Here is a 9,653-nt window from a genome sequence, read left to right as displayed (position 1 = left end):
AGTTCTTCCTCAACTCATTAAATTGGTGAAAATAACTATAGTCGAGAGAATTCGAACTCTCACTCTTCACATGAGTGAGAAGACCAACCAGACCACCGCCTGATTAACTTATGTTATTTTTTTATTTCCATAATAAATTGAAAAAAAAAATAATTCAAAAATATAACCATTCATAAATAATACTTCAATATTGAGACAAAACACCTTTTTTTTTTTTGAGAATAAGACAAAATACATATTTAAAGTCTCTTAACTCATAGAGTTCTACTCATTAAACTCTTGGATTTTTATTTATTTATGTAGATCTATTTTTTTATCTATTAAAATTAAATTATTATTTAACTATGATTTAACATATAGTCATTCTTAATAAGATGAAGTCTGCTAAAATCAAGAGAAGCAGCACAATAGTAAACGGTTAGAATTTTTTTTTTTAATTAGAAAAAAAAGAGTATAATATCATTCTCTTTTTTGCGCTTTGATTTTTATTTATTTTTAGTTGGTCTCTAAATAGAAATTGAAATTTTCACATGTTATATTATTATTGGATTTATTTTTTACTGAATTTAATTTTTGTTTACTAGTAATCGAATAAGGATTTAATTATAAAAAATAAAAGTTGAATTGCTTGATGTTGTTTAATAAAATTCAAAAACTCAACAAATAAATATCAATAAGTTTGAAAGCTTAAGCCCTTATTAATAATATTAGTTGTTTCATTAATAGTTAATTATTACAGTAATTATAGATTGTTCTAATAGCGTTTAACTAAATAATCAATTATTTAATCCTCTAAATTTTAATATGGAATAGTACTACCTAAATATTATGAATATCAAAAATAATGTTTTAACCTTGAGCAAGATACTAAACACAAAAGAAATAAATATATATATTAGTTTCTATGGTTTGCAATCCTTGAATAAATTTAGTCACTCTATCTAAATATTTTTTTTTTCAAATCAAAAAAATTATATTTTTTATAAATGCCTACGAAAAGACCAAAATACCATTTATTCTATTTTTATTTTATTTTTTGCTAAAAATAAAAAATTATCTTTTCAATAATATAAATAAAATATTTTTGTTTTGGTATATTATTTTTTTGGTAATATGAATGAAAAAATTCATATTATTACAAAAATAATTTTTGTATAAAGAAGCACAATAAAAATAAAATAGGATAACTGATATTTTGGTTGTTTATTTAACGTTAAATATATTGATAGAGACTAAATAGTTAGTTTATCAAATCAGAGGGACTCAATATGAATTTTCCCTTAGCTTTAACCAACAATTAAATCAAAAATCAAACACGCCCTTAATTTCTTTAAATATTTAAATTCAAGGGCAGACAAATGTATAGCTGTCTTTGTTTTCTCATACATATTTTAATGATTTACCTAATTACGAATCTTGTCATTTTCTATTAATTTATGTGCTGTATTAAATATTTGTTTAGCCGGTTAATCGGTCATCAAAAACAGGCAGTCTCTCGCAAATAATTCTTTATTCTAATGGTAAGGTTGATGTCTGAGACTTTCAAGTTGAATTCTTGAGTACGTAATTATTTAAATGTAATTTATATTCATTCCTTTGTGGATTATAATACCCTTCAATGAGCTTGCAATAAATTGTACTTATCTATATTTACACGTCTCTTTGAAAATCAACCAACAATATGAAATGCCCTAAAAAGATTTGTTGCATGGAAGAAAAGACGAAACAAAAGCCTTTAATTTCTATACTGTTTATGTCCATGATTATGGTTCATTATAAATCTCCATAAAAGGGAAAAGATAGCATAAAGGAGATAACTATAATTGATTGATTGTGCTTGTGAAACATAAACTATGCGAATTGCAATTCTGAAATATGTGGGATAAATTGTGCAAAAAGACATATAGATTGTAATTAGCGAGCGGTAACGTAATTAAATCTATATTTTTTAATATAATATTTATATTTTAATAATTGCGGAAGGTATCCAGATAGTCTATAAATATGATTAATTCTCCCTTTGAAGGTAAAATGATTGATTCGAGAGAATTTGCACTGCGGAGGATCGAATTTATAACCTAAACCACGGTGATCAACCCCGCAAGTGAGTTTTGCTACCATATAAAATATAGTTAATTATATTATATATATATATATATATATTGTATTGCACGTCACCAAATGAAATGATATATAATTAATTCTACTTTTTTGTTAATTGTAATTAAAGTAAGATAAATCGCAACCATTGGCTCAAGAATGACTAAATATTAAGCTAACTCCATACTAAATAAGTACTAGAAAAAGATAAAAGGTGAACAACTAAATTTTTAGAAGATTAATTTTAAAACCACGAGGCAAACTAAAATAATTAATTATAAACTATTTATATTGTTCATGAAAGGTTTGCAAATTAAAAAAATATATATGTTGTAAAAAACCACTATTTGTGATAATTAATTTTATCACAGTATTAGTGACAAGGCGATCTGCATATATTATCCAATACGTAAATGGAGCCAAGCTAACAATTTCAAGAGAAAGACAAAGTGTCGTTATAAACTGATTTAAAATAATAAAATAACAACCCGCTACGAGAGACAAAATCGTTGAGGGGCAAAAACTGCTAATTTGTTCGGTCAAAAAGATATTGGTGAAGCCACTTAAAATAGGAAAATTCCTTTGATAAATAAAAGAATTGACATGTGATGTGTTAATCTGCAAGCTACTCTACGGAAGCAATTAACAGCTATCAAAACAATTAATTTTATCGAACAGACTCGTTAACTGTTTTAGTAACATTTAGTTACTAATAGTTTAAGTAGATTTCTATATAGATTGATTTTTTTATAAATTATTATCTTAATCTCTATAAGATAATTTAAATGCTATGTTATCAAATAATATAAAAAATAACGTACAACGATTTAATAAATCAAAATGCTAAAAGCTATTTGAATAGCATAGCCTCCGCTCATGTTATTTTAGAATCTGGCACCTGCTTTGAATTGTTTAGGCGTGCAGTCTAGGAATTCTCTTGGGTATAGATAGTGTTCTTGATTGTGTCGTCCCTGTAGCACATGACATTCCTAATATTTCTTTTTGTCATGTTGTGTGCCAATGTTATGGCTTTTGAATTAATTAGGGTTATTCGTTTTTTTTTTTTTTCCCCAAACTCGGAGAAGTTAGAACTGGTTCTCTCTCTTTTGATTGTTGATGCTTTTATTGCTTCTAATGAAATTCATTATATTTAAAGAAAACACAAAAATAAACACGGAATTGTGTTTTCTTTTCACATGGGAAGAGCAAAGATTAAAAAAAAAAAAAATTTATCAAGAATAACACCTTCCCACATGATCATGAAAAAATTACAAGACATCAACTGATATCGAATCAAATTAAAATTATTATTTCAATTGGCAGTTTCTAATTAGTTAGGATCATAAATTTAGAGTGGAAAATAAAATATAATCCTCTCTCTTAATCCAAATTGATTTAAAATAAAAATGTAGAGCATTAATTATTACTTGTATACATTGCCCACTAAACAGATTTTCGATGTCTCTAACTTCGTAGAAAAATTAAAAGTTAAATGGATTTCCATTATCATTCAAAGGAATCTTTGAAAAATTTACATAAAAAATTAATATTCAAATGCTCAATTATTTTAGCGAAATATACGAATTTTAAAAAAAATTTAATTGGTTGGAAAAAATAGCATGCAACCTATTTAAAATGGGAAAAAGATCTTTGTGTTTTTGGGTAACTTTTTCAACTAGAGTTGCTGAGATGATGGGCATCTGCGGAAGCTCTAGGCTAGAGATCAAAGAGAAGGGAAGGCCTCACGTTATTTTAATTAGAATATGATCCCTTGGTTAGGGGTTTAAACGAGTCGAATCAAGCTTGAACCTATGAGACTTAAAGTTCGGCTCGAGCTTGACTTGAGACTTAAATTTAATTCGAAAAATTTTAAAATTGAGCTCGGCTCAAGATTTGATACTCAAAGAAATTTAAAATAAATATTATATATATGTATATATAAAAACTCGATAGGGTTCGATAAGTTTTTGAACTGAATATTATTAGACTTGAGCTCGAACTTGATTCAAATCGAGCTCGAATAGCTCGCGAGTCAGCTCGGCTGATTTAGACCCCTAACCCTGGCTATATTGTTGTCCTTTTGAATTGTTTAGGCACGCAGTCTAGGAATTCTTTGACTATATATATTTTTCATGATTTTGTCTCTACTATCGCATATGACATTCCTAATATTTCGTTTTGTCGTGTTAAGCTGTTTGCCAACGTTGTGCCTCGCATGTTAATTACCGTTATTCGTTTTGTGCCAAATTCTGAAGAGTGAGAATTTGTTCCTTCTCCCTGCTATTGTTTTAATGAAATCCATTATATTAAAAAAAAATCCATTAAACAATCATTCGAATCAATTGAAATAAAGATAAAAAATAGTAACCATACCACTAATAAAGTATTGGTTGAGATGGTTAACGATCTCAATATTCGAAAAATGCACTTTGTTGAAAGAATGATTCGAGAGAGATTAAACATCCTAATTTTATATATATATATATATATAAAACCCTTGACCAATACCAACAACCCTTTCACTATCCCATTTGACAATAATCTGTTAATACCAAATGTTCAACTCTCATCTTTGGTTACTTCTCCATCTTAGAGACAAAACCACCCAACTAATTAATTGCTTGAAGAATACCCAATTAAGCAGCCACCAAAAAGGTAAAAAAAAAGAAAAGGTCATCAGCTAACTAACATTTCAATTGATGTGGCTAGCACATGACCAAATCTTGTTTTGTAGTTTCATAAACGTGAAATTACTGTTTAATCGATTTCAAAACCTAACTCCTGAATACGTCTAAAAACCAAACATGATGCACTAATAAATTAACAAATAATGATAAGTACAGCAATAAAAAACACCAACAGTGGTTATTAAAAATCACCTAAACAATAATTTTAAACTATATTGTCGGTTGGATTTTAGTGTGCTTGGCCTATCTACTGAGTAGTGAATACTATCCAGTAGCAACATAAGCAGTACAGAGCACTTTTAGAGTTGGATCGAATGAATAACAGCAGCTTGATTGGGGGCCCATGAAACTGTCGAACGCGCTTTTCTTTTATACTCCGATTTCGGTAGTCTCTTGGGCTGTGAAAGTTCTATTCTTCCTTTTATAGGTGAACTATCAGAGAAATGTTTATGATTTTTTTTTTTTTTAATAAACAATAAACAACATGATAAAATTTTAAGTTACTCTCGGATTTAATATTACTCACTCCGTGCTATAATTTTCTTTTTAAAAGTGAATAATAATTTTTTTAGAAGTAAATAATATTTAAAGTTTAGTATTTTATTTTTATTTAATATGTATGTTTCTTTAGCTTCATTTCTTTTCAACAATTATAATAATTTAATATAAATAATGGAATATTAATATAAGAATATATTAAAAAATTAAAGTAAAAGTTATAATTTAAGTATATAAATTAAAATTTTCTTTAAAAAAATTAAACTATTTCATTTATGTGTCTATAAGCGAAATCAAGATAAAAATTATGGGACGAAAATAGAATAATCTAATGTCATTATGGTGCATTTGCTTATTCTTAAATAATGGAGTCGAAAGCTTTTTGCTTGGTATTCTATTAAAACCACTTAATTATTTTGAACGAAACCATAGCAAATTATATGAAGCCAATATATACTAATTAAAACAATGATCAAAATTCGTAAATTTGAATTAATCTAAAAATTCGTAAATTTGAAATAATGAAACACAAGTATTAAAAAAAAATGCCGATTTAGACTTTTTTTTTTTCTTGTCATTAAATTAAAACGATTAAATATGCCAATAACGTTAAGGGTAATTTATTATTTAGTCCCTCAGATTTTACAAAATTAACCAACTAATTCAAGGTTTTGCCAAAATATCTAGTTAGTCCCTCAGGTTTAACTCCGTCTAATTAAAAGGTCCTTCCGTCTGAAAAGTTGGTTTTTTTCCGTTAATTATAAACTAAAAGACTAAAACACCTCTCCCTAGCTGACGTGGACCATAAGGAAAAATTATTATCTAGTCCCTCAGGTTTTACATAATTATCTAACTAATCCCAAGTTTTGCGCAAATATCTAACTAGTCCCTCAGGTTTAACTTCGTCTAATTGAATCCGTCCGAAAAGTTAGTTTTTTTCCGTTAATTGAAGACTAAAAGACTAAAACACCTCTTCCTAGCTGACGTGGACCAGTATGAAGCGATAATGATATACCTAGTTTGTTTCCCTTTTGTTCCTTCCATGCCATAATGATATACCTAGTTTATTTTTTGCACAGATAACCTTGCGTTAAATATTAATATTCATATTCAAAGTTATGAAATTATAATAATATAGGTGACAATAATAATTACTTTTTTTATCTATAAATAACTATTATTTTAGAGCTGGTGTTTTCTCCGCAAATATCTTTTTTTTTAGAATATTAATGAGTAATTAATTTTTTTTTTCAATTTTATCCTTATTTATATTAAATTTAATAATTATTTTTATAATTTTCCAAAATCATATAATATCTCCTCTCTTACTTAAAGTTACGTAATAAAATTAATTAATATCTTGTTATAATTTATAAGAATAAATTTACTTAATTACCATAAAAACATTAAAAGTATTTATGAATAGATGGAATACTTCGTTTTTTTTTTTTTTTTAGATTTTATCAATGATAATAGTAATGTTTCTTGATAAAATTTGCATATTAAATATGAATAAAATAGAAAATTATGTTTATTACTTTTTTTCTCAAAAAGAAACTATGATGATAATTTGGGGTAAAAAGAAAAATGAGGTATTTACTTTTTTGAAGAGGTATTTACTTTCATGATTTACTTAAATTTAATAATATTTAATTAGAACATCAAATTAATTTTTTTATCCTTTTTTTAATACTGTCTTTGTTCCATAATACTTGTCAGATTTGAGAAAATAGTTTGTTCTAAAATATTTGTCTAATTTAGTTTAAAATACTTGTTATATTTGCGGTTTTAAGGAATAATAAATATTTTTTTCATATTTACCCTTTGTGTATGATTAATAATTATTACTTCACTTTAATGATTTTCTTAGAGATTAATATTAAATTAAGAGTAATATTGTCAAAATTTATTCAATAATTTATTATAATTTATACAAATTTAATAATTTTTTTAAAAGACATGAAATTCTAAATGTAACGAATATTATAGAATGAAGATAGTAATATTTTAGAGACATAATTATATTTAATGGTTTTCGATTTGCAAATATTCATAATCTAAAACTAAACCGTACATTTAAGAGAGAAAAATGATTATGTCTTCATCGACTTTATAGGGAAAATTATTATTTAGTCTTTTAGTTTATACAATTTCCTCCCTTATCGCTTCATACTGGTCCACGTCAGCTAGGGAGAGATGTTTTAGTCTTTTAGTCTTCAATTAACGGAAAAAAACTAACTTTTCGGACGGAAAGACCCTTCAATTAGACGGAGTTAAACCTGAGGGACTAGTTAGATATTCGTGCAAAACTTGGGATTAGTTAGATAATTATGTAAAACTTGAGGGACTAGATAATAATTTTTCCTTATGGTCCACGTCAGCTAGGGAGGGGTGTTTTAGTCTTTTAGTCTATAATTAACGGAAAAAAATCAAATTTTCGGACGGAAGGACCTTTTAATTAGACGGAGTTAAACCTGAGGGACTAGCTAGATATTTTGGCAAAACCTTAGATTAGTTGATTAATTTTGTAAAACCTGAGGGACTAAATAATAAATTTCCCTAACGTTAATTACAAGCTTTTCCAAACTTGAAAGCTACTCGTTAACAGTGAGAACTACCTGGAAAGGGACGTTTTGAGTGTAAATAATGTGTACCTTTGCTGAAAGTTCCAATATTTTTTAGAGCATATCTGAAATGCTGAAATATTGTAAAAATATTATAACGATGAGTAAAATGCAATTTTGTAATAAAATACTCTTTATCTTCCATTAAATTTGACGGTTTTTGTTTTATTTTTTTTATTATATATAACTGAGATTTTTAGAAAATCAAAATAATGTTAATTATTTTCAACTTTATCATTGTCTAATAGATTAAATCTATAAAAATATCACCAACTTTACAATTTATTACAAAATCACTTTAATTTAACTTTTACATCTCAGACACCCAATTTGCAAAATCACAAAATTTTGTTTCACTTAAATAAGCATCAATGAAAAGATAATTTAGTCAACTGTCTTTTTTTTTTTTTTTTTTTTTTTAAGAAATAAAACGATTCAATTATTTTTAAATTCTCATGAGAAGTAAAAAACTGTCAAATTTAATGAGCAAGAGACGGTAAAAAGTTTACGAATTTTTTATATCTACAAAATATGAAGTTTAGAGTATTTTTGCATGTTAAGCCATCTAAGTTATATTGACTAATACTGTAATACATAAATAAATAAAATATTTATGGTATTATTAGGTTGGGTTGTGATTACTAATTTAGGATTGAAATATATGGAATCGTAGTAATGCTAGATGTTAAAATCCACTGCGTACGCATGTTTTGAAAGATTGAGTAGGTAGAGAATCGTATCCGGAGATTTTGCTTGGAACAATTATATGGTTCGACTATGAAATGTTTGCCTTTTTTTTTAGTGTCTAAATTTCTTTTACCAATGCGGTGTTTGAATTTTTTTTTGATCAATTATGTTTAATTGGAAATTCTTTATCAAAACATTTTTATAAAAAAATGGAAATTCTTTATAAATAAATTAAAATTGAAAATACGTTAAAGAAATCTATTCTTTTATTTTATTTTTTGATTTTTTATGTTGAAGATATTGAGATTATTGAAAAACATGAATTTAAATTTTTTTTAATTTTCATATAATTATATGCTACTTTTGTTCCATTCAAAAAAACATATGCTACTTTTGTTTAGATACATAATATAACCTTTCGCGTTATTGAACTTTTTTATATATTTCTTAATTTTATTATATTACGTGTACATGCTTCACTTTTATATTAATTAATAAAATAAACTTTGAGTAACCATATTTCGTAGTGCTTAATGTTAATTAGACGTTCTGCTTATATTTTCATCAAATCATTAAAAAATATTTATATGTTGTATTTTTTATTTTCAATTGCAATTCCAAGCCAATGAAATTTTTTATATTATTATTTAAAAACTCAAAATTATTATTGAAAGTAACATTTTTTTTGAAACAAATAAATTAAAGTCGAAACCTATATTTTTGATTTTAGAACGGAAAAAATTTAAATTTCAACTATAGAATTTTTTTTAAAAAAATTTATTATAGAAATTCGATTCTATGAAATTAAACATAAAAATTTCACAAAAATATATGGAATTTTCAAATCAATTTCATGAAATTAAATAATCCAACTTTTATAAAAGTTAATATATTTAATATCATATAAAACTTTCTAAATTTTGTGAGTTTGGTGAGGTCCAAAATAGATTTATTTAATTCAATTATTTTATCTGCGATTAGTGTAAAATTTACGTTATTAACTCATTAAAAAATTGCTTACACTTTACAATAAACAAGAAATGAGTAATGTAATAAA

This window comes from Jatropha curcas, chromosome 11, assembly GCF_041381405.1.
Source record: "Jatropha curcas cultivar XTBG-Jc1 chromosome 11, XTBG_Jcur_1.0, whole genome shotgun sequence".
Classification (NCBI taxonomy): domain Eukaryota; kingdom Viridiplantae; phylum Streptophyta; class Magnoliopsida; order Malpighiales; family Euphorbiaceae; genus Jatropha; species Jatropha curcas.
The sequence above is the reverse complement of the archived record's forward strand: the minus strand, read 5'-3'. Positions refer to the sequence as shown.